Source organism: Nycticebus coucang, chromosome 19 (assembly GCF_027406575.1).
Source record: "Nycticebus coucang isolate mNycCou1 chromosome 19, mNycCou1.pri, whole genome shotgun sequence".
NCBI classification, from domain to species: domain Eukaryota; kingdom Metazoa; phylum Chordata; class Mammalia; order Primates; family Lorisidae; genus Nycticebus; species Nycticebus coucang.
Genome location: NC_069798.1, coordinates 52,365,274 through 52,381,260, shown reverse-complemented (window position 1 = coordinate 52,381,260; position 15,987 = coordinate 52,365,274). Strand labels below are relative to the sequence as shown.

The following is a 15,987-nucleotide window of genomic DNA, read 5'->3' as shown; positions in this document are numbered from 1 at the left end:
CAATCTCTTTGGAAGGAAGTATGGAGAACCCTCAAAAAACTCAAATTAGACCTCCCATTTGATCCTGCAATCCCATTACTAGGCATCTACCCAGAAGAAGAAAAGTCCTTTTATCATAAGGACATTTGCACTAGACTATTTGTTGCAGCTCAGTTTACAATCGCCAAAATGTGGAAACAACCTAAATGCCCACCAACCCAGGAATGGATTAACAAGCTGTGGTATATGTACATCATGTATACTATTCAACCATTAAAAAGATGGAGACTTTGCATTTTTTGTATTAACCTGGATAGAGGCCCCACTTGTAGAAAGGTAATAGTAACTCCTGCTTTGCAGAGGTATTTGGGGGATTTCATGACACTGTCACTAGGGGAATTCCTGGTGCAGTGCTGATGTTTGTTGTTAATCATTATCATAGCAAGGAAACTGAAGGTTCTTCTGAGTGTACTGTACCAGGAGTTTTGAAACATTTTTCTTAGTGTTTCGGGTTCCAGGAGATTTTCTTGTACCCTGGAGGACTTTAGGTTTGCAGGTCTCTGATGGGGCCTCTAAAAATATAAGATCCAACTATTCGAACAAACCTAGTATCTTTCTGACAAAGGCACAGCTTACTCTGTTTCTTCCTTCCCTGTCCTCTAAACCCCGCCATCGGAGGGGAATTATTTTGTTTTCTGTTGTAGTTGCTATCGCTGTGTAATAGACTTCCCTGATTTTATATGGTAACACACCAACCTTTTTATTATGCCATGGATTCTGAGGGCCGGCCATTTTGATGGGATACACAGAGATCACTTCTCTCCTGCTCCTTGATATCTGAGGCCTGGGCTGGGAAGACATGGACGGCTAGGTGAGAGCTCCCTGCACAAGGGAGGGGTCACACAGGATCATCTGATGGGGGATCTGGGCCTCCCACTCATGCTGGTTTACTGAGCATCTAGGGAAATGGGTTCTCTGTCTGCATGGTTTCCTAAGGATGCTGTAACAAATTATTCAAACATGGTGACTTTTTCTCCCACAATCTGGAGACTAGAAGTCTGAAATCAAGGTGTTAGCAGAGTTATGTTCCCCGGAAAGCTTTAGGGAAGAGGCTCTCTCTGGTCCTTTTTAGTTTCTGGTGGAAGTCAGTAAAACGTAATGTCCTTTGGCTTGTGGCTACTCAACTGTAATCTCTGCCTCCGTTGTACATGGCCTCCTTCCCTGGATGTCTGTATTTCTGTGTCCAAATCTCCATCTCCTCTCTCTCATAACAACACCCATCATTGGAATTAGGACCACCCCAAATTCAGGATGATTTTATCTTGCATGCCTTAATTAATTGTAGCTGCAAAGAACCTATTTCCAATAGAAGTGCGATTCTGAGGTTCTGGGTGGGTGTGAATTTTGAGGGTGACACTATTAAACCCACCACACTGGCTTCTGCCTTGGAAAGTCCTAAAATTTCTCAACAGAGCAAGAATGCTAAAATATGCTGCGGTAGCCAAAAACATGATAAATGTCAATGCCAAGTGCTGTGAAGAAAACTGGATCAGAAGGAAAGAGAGGGGAGATGCAGGGGTGGGTGGTGGTCAGGGAAGAATCCTCTGCAGAAGTAACATGATATTAGGGAGGTCTGAGTACAGCGGTGAAGTGAGCAATGAGAAGGGTTTGGGGAAGGGCTTTCCAGGCAGAGAGAACTACAACTATCAAGAAGTTGAGGAAGGAACAGGTGGTGTGCTTCAAGGATGAGCCAGGAGGCTGGTACAGCTGGAGTGGTGAGAGGGAGATGGGAGGAGATGAAACTGGAGAGGTAAATGAGGGTCAGGCCATAGTGAGACTGTAGACTTTACTTTCAGAATCACGAAATGCCAGCAAAAGTTTCTCTCAAGAAAGCAGGCTAATCTGATTTATACTTTTTTTTTTTCCAACCCTACCAGCATTGTATGCGTGTTCACTTGCTTTTCCCTGCCACTCAGATGCTAATGGTAGTCAACTGGTATCACATTACAGTTTTAATTTAAATTTCTTTTTTTTTTTATTGTTGGGGATTCATTGAGGGTACAATAAGCCAGGTTACACTGATTGCAATTGTTAGGTAAAGTCCCTCGTGCAATCATGTCTTGCCCCCATAAAGGTTTTAAACACTCATCGGGGTTATTTCATGGGGACTAGACACAGGGAGGCAGGTGTGGGATCAAATCAGTCAGCCCCAGGACAGCACAGCGATTGAGGTGGGCGTCAGTGTTGCCCTGGACAAGGCTGGCAACAGTGGATGCAAAGAGAAGTAGGAATGGGATGAGAGGTCAGGAGACAGACGATGTGAGAGAAAGGAGAGGTGGGGATAACTCGAAGGTTTCGGCCAGAGCACTTGGGTAAACGGTACAGGCGCTTTCTGAGGGGGGGAACACCAGGAGCAGAGGGGTTTGGCAGTATAGTGGGAAATCAGGAGTTCAAGTTTGCACACATGAACTTTGCCAGCTCTATTAGACATTCAAGGAGATGAACAGGCCATTGGATTTTGAGTCTGGAGCTCAAGAGAGAGGTCAGAGTGGGGTTTAGAGCAGGTGGGGTACAAGTGATAGGTAGAGGCAGGGGCTGGGTGTGGGTCAAGGGGGAAGGGTGGGCAGTCAGCAAGATGCCTGTGGGCCTGCACCCCTGTGGGTAATGTCGGAACCCTCTCCACTGTAACTGCTCGCCTTTGCCATCCTGCTGCACGCATCCAGCCTCTTGGTTTTGAGATCAGCTCTGTGGCCCCAGATCGACTGATTGTATTTTAGTCATGTTTCTGAAGCCTCAGAGAGGGAGCAGGTTCCGTGTGGAACCAGCTCCTGCTCTTATTCTCTGTCTGTGGCTCTGCCCTGGAGACGAAGGAGGCAGGGACAGTGGAATGGACCCGTCTCCCCTGACTCGCAGTCTCTTTCTGCATCCCACATCTGCCCAGGACACGTGGCAGGAGCAGCCTCTGCACCCGCACAAGCACTTGGCTTACAGACCCATCTGTCTAGGGCTCACCCGGGCACACCTGTTACTCTTTCCTTTGAAAAGCTGGCCCTTGACTTCTGCCTTCAAACTCCACATCTTATAGGAGAAACTCTCAGGTATTTGTCTTTTCCCAGTGTCCACGTTTCAAACAGCCTTGGTTGGCCTGGATTGGATCTGCTTTTGGATGACTTGGAATTTGGTGATATGAGATGCCTTGGGAGGTGGGGCGCAAGATGCCTGACTCCCAAATTCAGTTTGTGGGACCTGAAACCAGAACCAGGGAAAGCTGCATGAATGTGGCATGTAGGGTGGGGTGGAAGTTGGTCAGAAAATAAAAGTAGAGGCCGGGGAACAATGCAAGTGTCAAGGTGACCCACAACACATTTAATATTGAAAATGCTTTGTCAAGTTCCTTTTATCCATTTATCGAAAACGAGTTCATTCCCCACTGCAGGAAAGATGTGTATTTCTCTTGGACCCCCTCTCCCCCCCCCCCACACACACTGCCTTTGCCAACACTGACTTCTTATTAAGTGCCTCAGATTTAGGATGAAAGACTATTTAGGAACAGGAACCCCTTTTAAAATTCTTTTCTGAGCATGAAAGAACTCCGGGCCTGCCGATGTGTGCTGGCTTGCATTCAAACATAAACATGTACCACAACAAAATCACAATTCCCTCCAGCTCAAAGCCGTGTTGCAAGAGAACCTTGGAATTGAATGAGTGGAGCCTGAATTTTTATCTCATTATTCCTTGCGGTCCTCACCAAACTCAGCCCTATTCCCTGCATTAAATTCCTTCCATCACTCTTGAGCTTACCTTTGCTGCCGTAGATTTTGGCAGATAACTGCCCAGTTCCCCTGGTTTTGCCATCAAAGCTGCTTCCTTTCCCTCTCACTCATTCTTTGGCTTTCTTTGTAAACTTCCATTCTTCACTTTTGCGTTTGCCCATTCCGGCCTCTCCATGTTGGATTATAAAGGCCCTCGATATGTGGACTACGATAACCTTTTATCTGTCCTCCCCACTCTCCCCCCACCATGTGTGCACTCAGCTGTCCTGAATTTCTTTTGTCCTCCTGTGTATTAATGACTCTCAGCCATTGGCAGTGGACTTGAGCTCTCCTAATAATGGGGAAATCCGGTCCCAGCTCCTATATTCACAGTCATTGCCTAAAGGGAGATGCCTTGCGAGGTCAGGGGAGGGGCTTCCCTTAGCAGGCACTCCAAGCCCCTGTGACCCAGCACATGTGCCAATGGCTGCATATAAACCCCCCATCAAATTTACTGAGCCACCCTCGTGAGGGTCCTCACCTGGGCCCTTTTACGTGCACCTGCTGCTCCTCCCCAGCCCCCGGCTGGCATGACTTATCCCACATGGCCACGGAATCATCTGTCAGGGCAGGGCTGACTCTAGTTTGCTGCTGCATTCTCGCGTCGCACCTACAGACTACTCGCACATTCAGGCGCTAAGCTGTAGCTGCCAGATTTATGCATTCATATGGTCATTCATTTGCAAATATTTATTGCCTTTTCTATGCCAGACACTGTTTTAGGTGTTGAATAAATGAACAAAACGAGCAAGAGTGGGTAGAGCTGCTGCTGTCACTTTATATTCCCCTTGAAGTTTATTTTAAAGTTATTTCACTTGGTGTATTAATGAATTAATTAATTGCAGCACGATGTTGCAGTGGTGAGCGGGGAGATCTGCTATGTCAGGAGCAGGCACCCAAAGGCACCCATTCCCCACTGTCATTTCAGAGTCTGCCCTCCCCCTGCCTATGCCACCCTTGTCCCTATTGAAAAAAGATCTTGGGCCATATCCATGATTAGGACACAGACATATCCTGACATATCTGGTGAACTAGCAGAGCAGGAATGAAATAAAGATATATGCAGTCCTGGAGAGAAAGCATTGATAAGGAAACACAAAGCTAGCTGACTCCATGGAGGGTCTGGGGACAGGAGGGGACTCGGGAGGGCTCGCTGAGCTATGTACCCCTTGGAACCACACAAAGGGGGTCGGGCAGGCTGGACCTTTCCCTTTGGTCTTAGAGGAAGCTTGCAGGGCTGTTGCTGGACCACAGGACACCAGCAGCCATCTGTGGGAAGATGGACGTGGCTGAGTCCTAGAGTGGAGCAGAAAGGCTGATGCCTCATGGATTTGAGATCTCGCCTCAGGTCTCCCAGAAACATCCAGGAGGAACTCACAATGGGGACACAGGGCTACCTGGAGTGAGGTAGCAAAATCATCATTACTATGACCCCTTCCACACCCGCAGAGGGGGTAATACAGAGGACATGCTTGTTTCTGACCATTTGAGATGGGTTTTGTTTACACAGCACAGGCCCAGAGGGGACCCACAGCTGGTGTCTCTGGTCTGGACTCTCCAGCTGGCCCATTTCATTTCCCTGACTCTACTCTTGGGGTCTCAGGCCCTCCTGGATGTGGTTACCCATATGAAAGCTTATTTTTTTAACTACTGAAGCTTATTTTTTAACTGCCGAAATCTGCTTTTGTAGGGGTTCTGTGTAGCACATCTGGATCCAGACAGCACAGGCAAGTGAGGAGCCCTGCCCATGGCCCTAGCATCCTTTGCGCCGGGCACTGCCTTTTTCACATTGTCCCAAGTGTGCAAAGCACGAGCTCATTCCTTTTTCTATTTCCAAAGGTAGAAAGGAGCAGATGCATTCCCCATTTAAGCACCTCCCTATTAGCTGATTTGTCTTGATGTGCCATTTCTCTTGGGTTAATTTGGAATTTCAAGGTGAAAAAAAGCACGCAAGATAGCCACCCTGGTATCAGTACAAGGAGCGTTTCAGGACAGGAGGGACAGATTGGTGAAAGGAAGCTTCTTTGGGGGGAGAGAGCTTTTCTGGGATGCTCTGTCAGTGTCAATGTGCACATAAATCTCCCGGGATCCTGTTAGAATGGAGACTCCAAGTCAGTGAGTCTGCAGAGGAAGCCGAGATGCCGCGTCTCTAACAAGCTCCCAGGCGATGACGCTGGGCTGTGGACCATACCTTGAATAATGAGGCCTGAAATCACAGATGCCACCTGTGTTTTCCACATTCACCTGGGCAAAGCTCGCTCCTCTACACCTGTTGCGTTGCCCCCTGATCCAGCCTGTGGCATCTCTACACAAAATGTCAAATGAGCTTAGTGGGTTGGCTATTTGGAACAGGAAGGAAAGCTTCTTATAACTGAAAAGGGAATCATTGTGAAGTGGAATTCTGTTGCATAAAGGAAGTTTTGTGAACAATGTCTTCGCTTTCTTAGAACTGGCATTAATACCATTTCAAAAGTACTACAAAGACGGCATGCCAGGGTGCTGGCTAGCGGGGTTGGGTATGTGGGGAGAGGTATGATTAAGAACAACAGCACACTGGTCAGAAATCCTCCCCTTAATCAGAGATGCTTCAACCCAGGACAGGGCACTCAGGTGGAGCAGGGTTATAGGAACAGACAGAAGTCAAAAAAATAAAGTCATTTGCAGAGTCAGAGTGGGAGCACCTGCTCCCCCGCCTTCTTCATTTCTTTGTCAAACTGAGCATTGACAGTGGCGTTTAAGCCTCATGGTGAGCGTGGCTGGCTGCCTGACTTCCTATAATGGTACAGGCAGGTGTGTGTGGGGCTCAGCGTGGGAAGGGGGTGGAAGTAGTGTGGGGTTTCTTTTCTTCCTTTGCGTTTTTCCCCAGGGCATCCTCTGGGTGATGCTAGAAGATAACTTCTCGCATTGCTAAGCCCTGCTGTTATCCCTGCAGCCCTCCACCCAGGAGCCCAGACACTGGCTCAGGGCACTGAGCGAGGCCCAAGGGGGGATGCAGAAGGGAAGAGCTGATTCTTGCCACAGCGGATCTTCTAAGGTAGTTGGGAAGGAAAGAGACGTCCCCTTAAGTTCCCTAACTACATCCAGTAGGAAATAGTAAGTTCCAAACGAGTGATACGCACAGTAAGGATGTGGGCTGATGAGGACACCAGGAAACTGTTGAATGAGATGGTCAGAAAGGCTTCAGTGAGAAGGTAGTAATTGATTGTCCTTGAAGGGAGGAGGAATTAAGCTGTGCCTGGGAAGTCTGGAATGGTGACGAAAAGAACATCCTCTTCCCCACATCTCTTTTGGATTTGGGCTAGTGGAGAAGAACAGAGCTGTATTTTGATTTATTTGGATGATGGAAGATGCCAGTGGCCCTAATTGTGGCCCAGCACACTTTGCTGGAAGGTTCTTTTCCCTGCCGAATGCCACACGGAATCAGGTACAGATTATGAGGCAGCTAAATTCCACCTTCTTCATTATTTTCTTAAAAACATGCTTTATGGGGAGATGCTTTAATCAGGCAGCCCAAATTTCTCTCAGCACTTCAGGAAGCCCCTTAGCACCTGATTTCACCTTGAAAAATTGTCATTTACATTTCAAACCCCAAGCGCTCAATTTTTTAAACATTGGCAAAAACAGAGGGATAACGAGGGGGCGAGAAAAACCTCAGTAATGATCTTTAAAGACCAAAAGCAACACTAGAATTAGTTTTTATTTTAAACTTCAGGCTTCCCTTTTCAAAGTTTTATCAGACTGAACGCACCCCCCCAACCCCATAATTTAAACCATTGTTTTCCAAGGGAAATTTAATAATAAGAGCCGCCATGTGTTTCTCCTTAATTTTTGAAGCCTGTGTTATGCAGTCAAAGATTCTCACTTTAAAATAATTCCTGTCCTTATTCTTAAACTGCCAGGGGAATAAGATTTAAAAAACATGTTGCAGCTCTCAAGTTTGTGTTTTGCCTAAAGCCAAGCAGCGCTGTTAGATCAAAGTTTGGAGCGCAGTTCTAAAGTTAGAACCGCTGCCTTGCAGCGTGCAGCAAATGGGCAGCCGAGGCCCAGCAGCTGCCTGCGTCCGTCTTGTGGTAATTAGCCCTGGTGCAGGCGGACGCCCTGCCCTTCCCCTGGGCAGGACCCAGGCCTCAGGGCCCCTGTCGCCGGGGAAGTCAACCCCTCGGAAACCGGGCAGGCGTGGTATTTTTAGACCACATGTGCACGCTGTATAGGCCTCCTGCATTCTACAATTTGCATATGGGAGGAGTGGGACTCTAACACACTGGCTGTGCTTGTCGTCTACTGAGTCTGCCCTTCGTGGGGGATATTTGTCAACATGACAGATTCATTTAATAATATTTAAGGATGGGCAAACTGGGGCACGTTTGCTATTCTCGAGCTGTCTCTTGTTCACTCTTAAAAAATGAATGTGTGTGTAGGTGTATCTTTTTCTCAAGTCCGAAAGCCCTACTTCCCTCCTCCTTTATCAAGCCCTTCACTAGACTATTTTATTCCTTGATAAATCTGATTGTGGAGTGTGATTTCTTAGAGCACCAGAATGGCATTCACGTGCAGCAGCAGAACTCCCAGGCTATCTTCCTCTCTCTATTCCCCACCTCTGGGAAGTTTCGCTGGCCTGTCATGAGTCAGACTGAAGGCTCAGTTGCAACTTCAGGTGTTATGGTTGGGAAATCGTAGGTGTCTAAGGACGTGTGTGGCTCCAATATCAACTGTGGCTCTGTACTGAAACGGCTCCCAGTCTCGCATCACCAGAAATGAACTTGACCTGCAAACGCACCTTAGCCTAGCCACAGGGAGTGCTGAACTTTGGAAAGCTGGTAAATGATGGGAAGCCCAAGTCTTTCCCCTCGGATGAGAGCAGGTGGAATCCCAGTGATGGCCGCGAGCTGCAGTCTGTTCCCTGACCTGCTACTGATGCCATCAGGCCTTCCTGTGACTGCTGGTCCCCTGGCAGCTGTTCCAGGAGAAGCTCCCAAAACATCTGTCTATTTTCAATCTGAGCAAGGCTTCCATTCCTTCTCAGTTTCAGACAGACACTTTTCAGAGAGCCTTGGTTTTACAATGGCTTCTAGCTTTGCAGTCCTTGATAAATGCTCTTGTGCAGTTGATAATAACAAAAACAGGTGAACTGCTAAGTTCCACACAAGCTGCCCACTTAGTCATATTTTACCCTTGGTGAGCTGCATCAGCACTCTGTGTGACTTTGTCAGAACGAGGAGATCAGCTCCTTTCGAGAAAGAGGCAATAGGGGGTGCGGTCTCCGTAGAAGTCCACCCACTGTGCCCTTAAAGTTCTAAGCAGTGGTCTTAGAAGAAAGTCTCCTTTCTGGAATTGTTCAGAGTTGCAGAGCCCCACAGGACAGCCCCACATCTCTCCCGACAGCCCAGTTAACTAAAACCTCCCTCTAGTGCTAGAAGCCAGGTCTGTACGTCAGTCTAGAGTGAGAATGGCAAGTGGTTTTAATGTCTCTCTGCCTCTTCAAATTCCTGCCCAAAAAGCTGCTCTAGGTAGAGGACTTAGCATTGACGGTGGAAAGGGGGGCTGTTGGGATGGTGTGAATGTATTTTGTATATGAGATCATGAGTCTGGGGGTAAGGCAGAGGGCTGAGTGGTATGGACACTGAATTGTGTCTCTCCTCAAATTTAGGTGCTAAAGTCCTAACTCTCAGCACCTTAGAATATGACTGAAGAGGCAATTGGGTTTAAATGAGACCATGAGAGTAGCCCTATTCCGATACAGCTGGTGATCGTGTAGGAAGAGATTAGGACACAGACCTGCAGAGGGGAAGGAAACACACAAGGGGTAGCGTCTGCCGACCACAGAGAGGGGCCTCCGAAGGAGCAAACCCTATTAACATCTTGATTTCAGACTTCTGGCCTCCAGAACTGTGAAGAAATGAACATCTATTGTTTCAGCCACAGTCTGCAGCACTTTGCTATGGTAGCTGTACAGTGTAGCAGATTAGCACTGATTTAGAGAAGGTTCCCATGTGGTACAGGCTATACCAGACAGTGCTGTCAGACATCCCCACTCTAAAATGTACCTGGACGGGCATTTCTACAAGATCAGGAATACAGCCTGCTTCATTTGATATAGTTTATCAACCTACTTGTTTGGGGGATTCTTTTTGGCAAGGGGAAAGAAAAGTGACTGTTGTACCCTCAGGATGTGAACTTGTGCTGTTTTTATTGTGGGGGGAAAAAAACACGACACTACCAAACTGGCAACTTCTCACAAGACCAGGTGCATTACAGATTGGTGTGTGGGCTTTTGTGAATTGGTTGCATATAAATGAGGAACATTTAAATAAAAAGGAGATCTAGAAACTTTCACTAGTTTGGGGCTTTTATTTATAGCTACTTAAGCACAAAGCTAATTTCCCTTCCCATGTGATATGTTGAGCTGTGGCAGTGTAACGGGCTTTTGTATGAATATAAGGTGCTGTTGATTGCGGTGTGCAGGCAGCCCCTCCTGTGCATGAGACACTGAGAGAGCAGGAGGGGGCAGGGAAACTCTGAGCAGAACCCGGGTTCGGCAGAGGTTGTGATCGGTGGGACGAGACCGCACTGAGCACTGGAAGCCCGCACCTATTCCCAAGCTGATGTGAGAGCACAGTCTTTAATTTTCTAGAACTATAATGTCCCCAGCTTCAAAATGAAACGGGTTGTAGAGGAAGGACAAAGCTACTTCACGCTCTGATTCCAGGAACTCAGCAGGCCAAAAATGGTGGCAACTGTGACTTTTGGAGGGAGAGCTCAGAGCCCCTGAGCTGGCCCATACTGACCTCCTTACTTTGCCAAAAACACCATCCTCTCTTTACGCAGGTGTGTGTGTGGTTTCCCCAGGCATCCCCGGCCCGGGGCCACCCACATGCACTCAGACCTTCTTCTCACCTCACCTGCTAGTCCTCTCGCTCTTCCACCTTCCCTATTTCCTGCTCAGAAGTTCATTGTTCAGCGTCATCCTTGTAGCTCTGGGAGCTACTCACAAGGGGAAGTTTTTAACTCTGTAGTTTTGTTTTGGGGTCTTTCCGTCTCTGTTCTAGGAAGGCTTGACCAAGAGCTATCTTGCATTTACTCATTTCTCTCATCCCCATATGGGCCAGGGATTCTCAACTCAAGCTGCTGGAAGGTGTAATAGAAATAGTGCCTGCAGGGCAGTGAGCACACGGGAAGTGCTGGTTGTCAGCTCTCCCTCCTTTTACGAGACTTCTGTACTTGTGATCTGCTCCATGGGCTAGTACTCAGTGGGTATGCCTTCGTGGTGCCAAGCTGCGTCCTTAGCTCCATAATCAGATGACAAACTCCAGGCTACGGTTGGGTCAGACTTGCTTATATGCTGACCTCACTCCAAGTTATTAAGTTGCACAACACAGAATGAGTCCTCAAAAATTATTGTTGATTGATTAATTATTGGCTCATGATCATCACCAAAAGGTGCCTTCAGTGACTCTGGGTTACAAGGACTTTTTTTAGGATTAAGGCGATGTTATCACTTATTCTCAGTGTTGATGGGCTTGGCCTCTGAGGTTTCTGATCACTTTCCTTTGCCGCATGGAAATTTTAAATTCACTCATAAATGTTCAGACATATTAATCGAGTATTTACTTATTTGTAAATAGATGTGATAATGTGTGCTTCTGGGTGATAATTGTAGACAAAAATCAACCTTTATCAAAACAGTCCCATTGCTAATGATATTAGGAAGGAAACTGGGCTTCTTGGTGTGGGAAATGGATTCTATTCTGATTGACACTGAGATGCAAGGAATTTCTAGGAAGAATAGGCACAAATGAATAGAATCACAGGGGCACAATTAAGTTTGAGTCTTTCCAAAGGGTCATAAGAAATGAGCCCATAGAAAAAACATTCTATTCAATGGGAATCTAGGTAACACTCAGCTTTGAGGGAAGTTTGGGAATATTACACTCAGTTAAATTGTTTTTACTTCCTGGACCTCATCTCTAGAGAAGAGTGTTCAGAGTTCTGAGCAGAGCTTGACTCAGGTGCCTTGGTTTAGGGATGAGGGAACTGGGATGTTTAGCAGGGGAAAGAAATTCTGGGTTATATGGTAGCAGTCTTAAAATAGCTGAGGGACTGGTTTGTGAAAGAGGAAATATATTCATTCAGGGACGTCCCAGCAGACAGAAGTACAACCTGTGGGTCAAAGCAGGCAGGCTGAACAATTTCGTTCTAATGTTGGGAAGAGTTTTCTAGCAATGAGCCCTGGATGTTCTGAAGCAGAGATGATGTAATTAGAGAGGATCAATGGAGAGCAAGGATTGGAGTCAGAGGATCACCAGAACCCCTTTCCATGCTCACATCTATGGTTCTTTATCCATAGGCCCATAATTCTAAAAAATGGACTTAATTCGAACCCAATGCAGAATCACAAGTACAGGATTCTGAGATGATTTGAAATATAACAAAACCATGATTTTAAGCTGGGCTGATTGTCAGTTTCTTTTGATTACCCATTAGATCCAGTCTTGAAAAATGTCTGAGAATCAAGTCCATAAAGCAAAGGTGGGTCTATGTTAGGATCTCAGATGCACATGTGGAAGACCAGGCAGAGAGTCACAATGAATCACCCACATGGCCCTGAGTCCTCTACAGACACATCTGTGAGAGGGCAGAGTCAGTTTTCTGAGGAATGAGGCCAAAAAGAGGCAGCCTTGGCTCGAAGGACCTAGTAACTGCCTCTATTCTTTATGTGGCATTGACTACAGTGAGTTGTACTTTGTATAGTTTGAGGAAAGTCATTTAACCCCTTCTGTGCTATCTGTGAAATGGGTACATTGAGAGCAGAGCCCAGCATGGTAGCTGCACTGTGGGTGAACACCTGATACATGAATGACCTTGTAGCACGAAAATGACCATTTGAGAAGAATAATGGAGCAAGAAAATCTTGCCTATTAGAACATTCTCGCAGCAGTACCTAGTGAAATTGAATTATTTGTCCTAGTAATAAAAAGAAAAAAAAATAAACAGAGTAATTACAACAAAAGCCCAGTATGGAAGGGCTAGGGATGGATTTCCTCGTTTGTGTGGGCATAGCTTGGTATTTTTATAAAACTCTTTTTCTTGGGAAGGTATCAATGTATTAGTCCCTTAAAGATTTAACAAAAATTAAAATAAATGCGAGAAAGGTGGGTAGGGGGTGTAGTCTTTATTTGCTATGAAACAGCTTCCTTGAAACTCTAGCTAGAACTAAGTCAACAGAATCTACTTAGCTACTCTCAGTCTGTTAATGAAAATCTATTCTTTGTCTTACTGCTAGAAACTTAAGTCCTCTCAGTTCAGACAAGCCAGTCTTTTAGTTTCAGCTTTATTACCAATGAACCAGACAAGTTGACAAAGAAATGAAACCTCTCTGGCTCTCCCTTTCCACCTGGGTTATCAGAAGCAGCAAGGACACTATTGAGATACATTAGTAATTCTATAGCTCCACAATGTCATGGGGGAACCTTTTCATCTTTTCGTTTGGCTTCCTTCCTCAGTGAGGTGGCCATGTTCTCAGACCAGCTTACCTCATGTCTGCAGAATGGCTGCAGCAGTTCCAACCCTCATATCCTGTTATCCCTTCTTATGAACAAAGAAGTCTTTCCCAGAAGCTCCTAGAGGAAGTTTCCTCTTATCTGACTGGTCAACCTGAAGCCATCTGTAAGCCAATCACTGGCAGGGTGTATAGGATGGAGAAGATGGGCTTTGAATAGACATTACCATTGGCAAACTTTCTTAAAGGGCCAGATGATAAATATTTTAGGCTTTGCCAACCATGAGGCAAAAGCAAGGACATTATGTAAGTACTTATGTAACCGTTTTAAAACATAAAAACCATCTAGTAGTCAGAGTTCTCCAGAATAGCAGAACCAATAGGAAGAGATTTGAGGAAGTGGCTTATGTGGTAACGAGGGGCTGGCAAGTTTAAAATATGCAGAGTAGGTCAGAAGGTGGGATAGCCAGGGAGGCATAGATGGTGCAGTTCAAGTGTGAAGGTCATGTGCTGGCAGAATTCTCTCTTGCTCGGGGGTGGGGGGGGTCCATCTTTTGTTTTTTTCAGGCCTTTACCTGATTGGGTGAGATTCCCCTACCATCTGGGTTGTTATCTGCTTTACTCAAAGTCCAGTGACTTAACTGTTAATTTCAACCTGGCAGGGGAGGTACCATGATCATGAAGGTGGTTTTCCCAAGGTGAGGCTTATCCATTGTACTCTGGATGTGCTGACCTCTGCAATTTCCCCAAATGTGGGAAACTCTACTGTGTAATTTGTGGTAGTGTGGGACTGAGTTCATACTGTCCCCTTTAGAAGAAAGAAGAAAGACATTTAAAAAATATTTTTTTAAAAAGTTAATCTCATCTAAAAACACCTGCATAGAATCATCCAGATTAATGTTTGACCAAATATCTGGGCACTGTAGTCCAGTCAAGTTGACACATTCTTAGCTACATACCATGCAAAACACTTGACAAAGCAGATTTGGTCCCGAGTTGTACTTTGCCAGCCTTGTCTTAGATTTACATCCAGGATGGGAATAGGGTTACTTCTTCTGAGAGGGGTTATCTGAATCAAACCAGGGTCAGCTAGCAAGGAACAGGGATGGTGGATAGACAGCCAGCCCTGGTCACCAGTCTTCTTGCTACACCAGGGATTTAGAGGTAATAAATACAGAAATCTTCTGAAGAACTTTTGAAAACTACAATAGGACATAAGGCAGAGATTTTGATTCAGCACCTTTTCCCAGTTTTTTTGTTTTTAATGAGTGACTTGCTATTTCTATTTACCTGCATGGGTTTTTCTCATTTTTCCCTTTCCACGCGTGAGGCACTTGCTCTCTTGTTCCCCAGGAGTGGGAAAGAGTGACCTGTTACGAATCACTGAGAAAATGGCATGAGCCTGCAGTGGTCAGCATTTCTGCTGTGGTGATGAGTGTGCCGATGGCCCAGCAGGTGCCCCGCACCTGGGAGCAGAGGTTAAGGAACAAGGTTCCCTGAGCTGTGGTGGAGGAGAGCTCGTCTAGGCTTTTTCCCAGCAAGTGAGTGAGGAGGTGTGTGCAGGTGTTTCTGGTCTTTCTCAACTCAAATGCCAGGTGCTCTAGAGAGCCACTGTGCAGGCCCTGGGGTACCACAGGGGGGAAGGTAAGATGCTGCCCTCCAGCAGGGTGTAGCCTGGAGACAGAGGCAGATGCAAACAGGTGGGGGACAGGGGGCACCATCACTTCAGTGCACATTAGGAGATGTGGGAAGGGATATTTCATTTTCCACAATAACCGGGGAATGCCTCTGATCATTGGTTCCTGGTTTCTGGTGTGTCAAATGTTCCAGGGTGCAAAGGACAGTCCCGTATGACAAAGAATTATCCAGTCAGAATAGTAGTCTCTATGGAGAAGAGCTAAGGGACAGTGAGTTCTCAATTGAGGGATGTTGAAGATACAACAATGGCCCCCTTCCTCCAATAGGAGGGGTGCTATGATGTATACAGCAAGAAATCTGAAATTGGCCAGGCTGCCTTGTGTAGTGTGAGCTCGTGTTTCTGTGGACACTCAGGAAAAGACTAGAATAGCTTTGGTGGGATCAGGGCCTCTGCTTCTGGTTTTATAAATTGTGAATTGCACAACTCCAGGAGCAGCCACTCCTGTGTCAGTCAACCTAGATTTATATGGCTAATACCACCTTTTTCTGGTAGATGGTAATAAAGTATCTCGAGAAAGGGCATCTTATTAATTCACACTGAGCTAGTGGCAGGACCTGGCTGTGGGTGGCAAGAGAGAGTGATGTGGTGTGTATATGGCCTGCTCTGTGGAGAAGGCTTGGGCCAGGACTTAGGTGGCTAACTGCAGACGTGACTATGGCCAGGAAGGCCTAGTCTCTGGCTGGTGCACTGCAGGAACAGCACTGCAGCCGGTATCTCTCAACATGATCTGGGGCCACATTCATGTCTCCAACCATGATGAGAGAGGCCCAAGTGTCTTTCCTGTCCTTTGCTGACCTGTTTTGGAGAGATGGAGGTCTCAGATGGGAGGAAAAACATCACTCTGGTCACCTCTGGAAACACATGTCAAGATTAATGATGTCTCCCGCACACCAAGAAGACAGGAAAAAGTTTATTCATCATCCTGGTCTCTGGGAAGAGCAGGGCAGGTCTGGAGTGACTTCACAAGTCATGGAGCAGGGAAGGGAGACTGGCTTGGGATT

At 46.4% G+C, this 15,987-nt stretch overlaps 1 non-coding gene across 1 annotated transcript; it reads left to right on the top strand.

Moving 5' to 3' along the window:
- Positions 1–13,934: 13,934 nt before the first annotated feature.
- On the top strand, positions 13,935–14,098 carry LOC128572231 (U1 spliceosomal RNA). The gene has a single exon (XR_008376134.1). It is a non-coding gene; the product is annotated as a U1 spliceosomal RNA (small nuclear RNA).
- Positions 14,099–15,987: the final 1,889 nt, after the last annotated feature.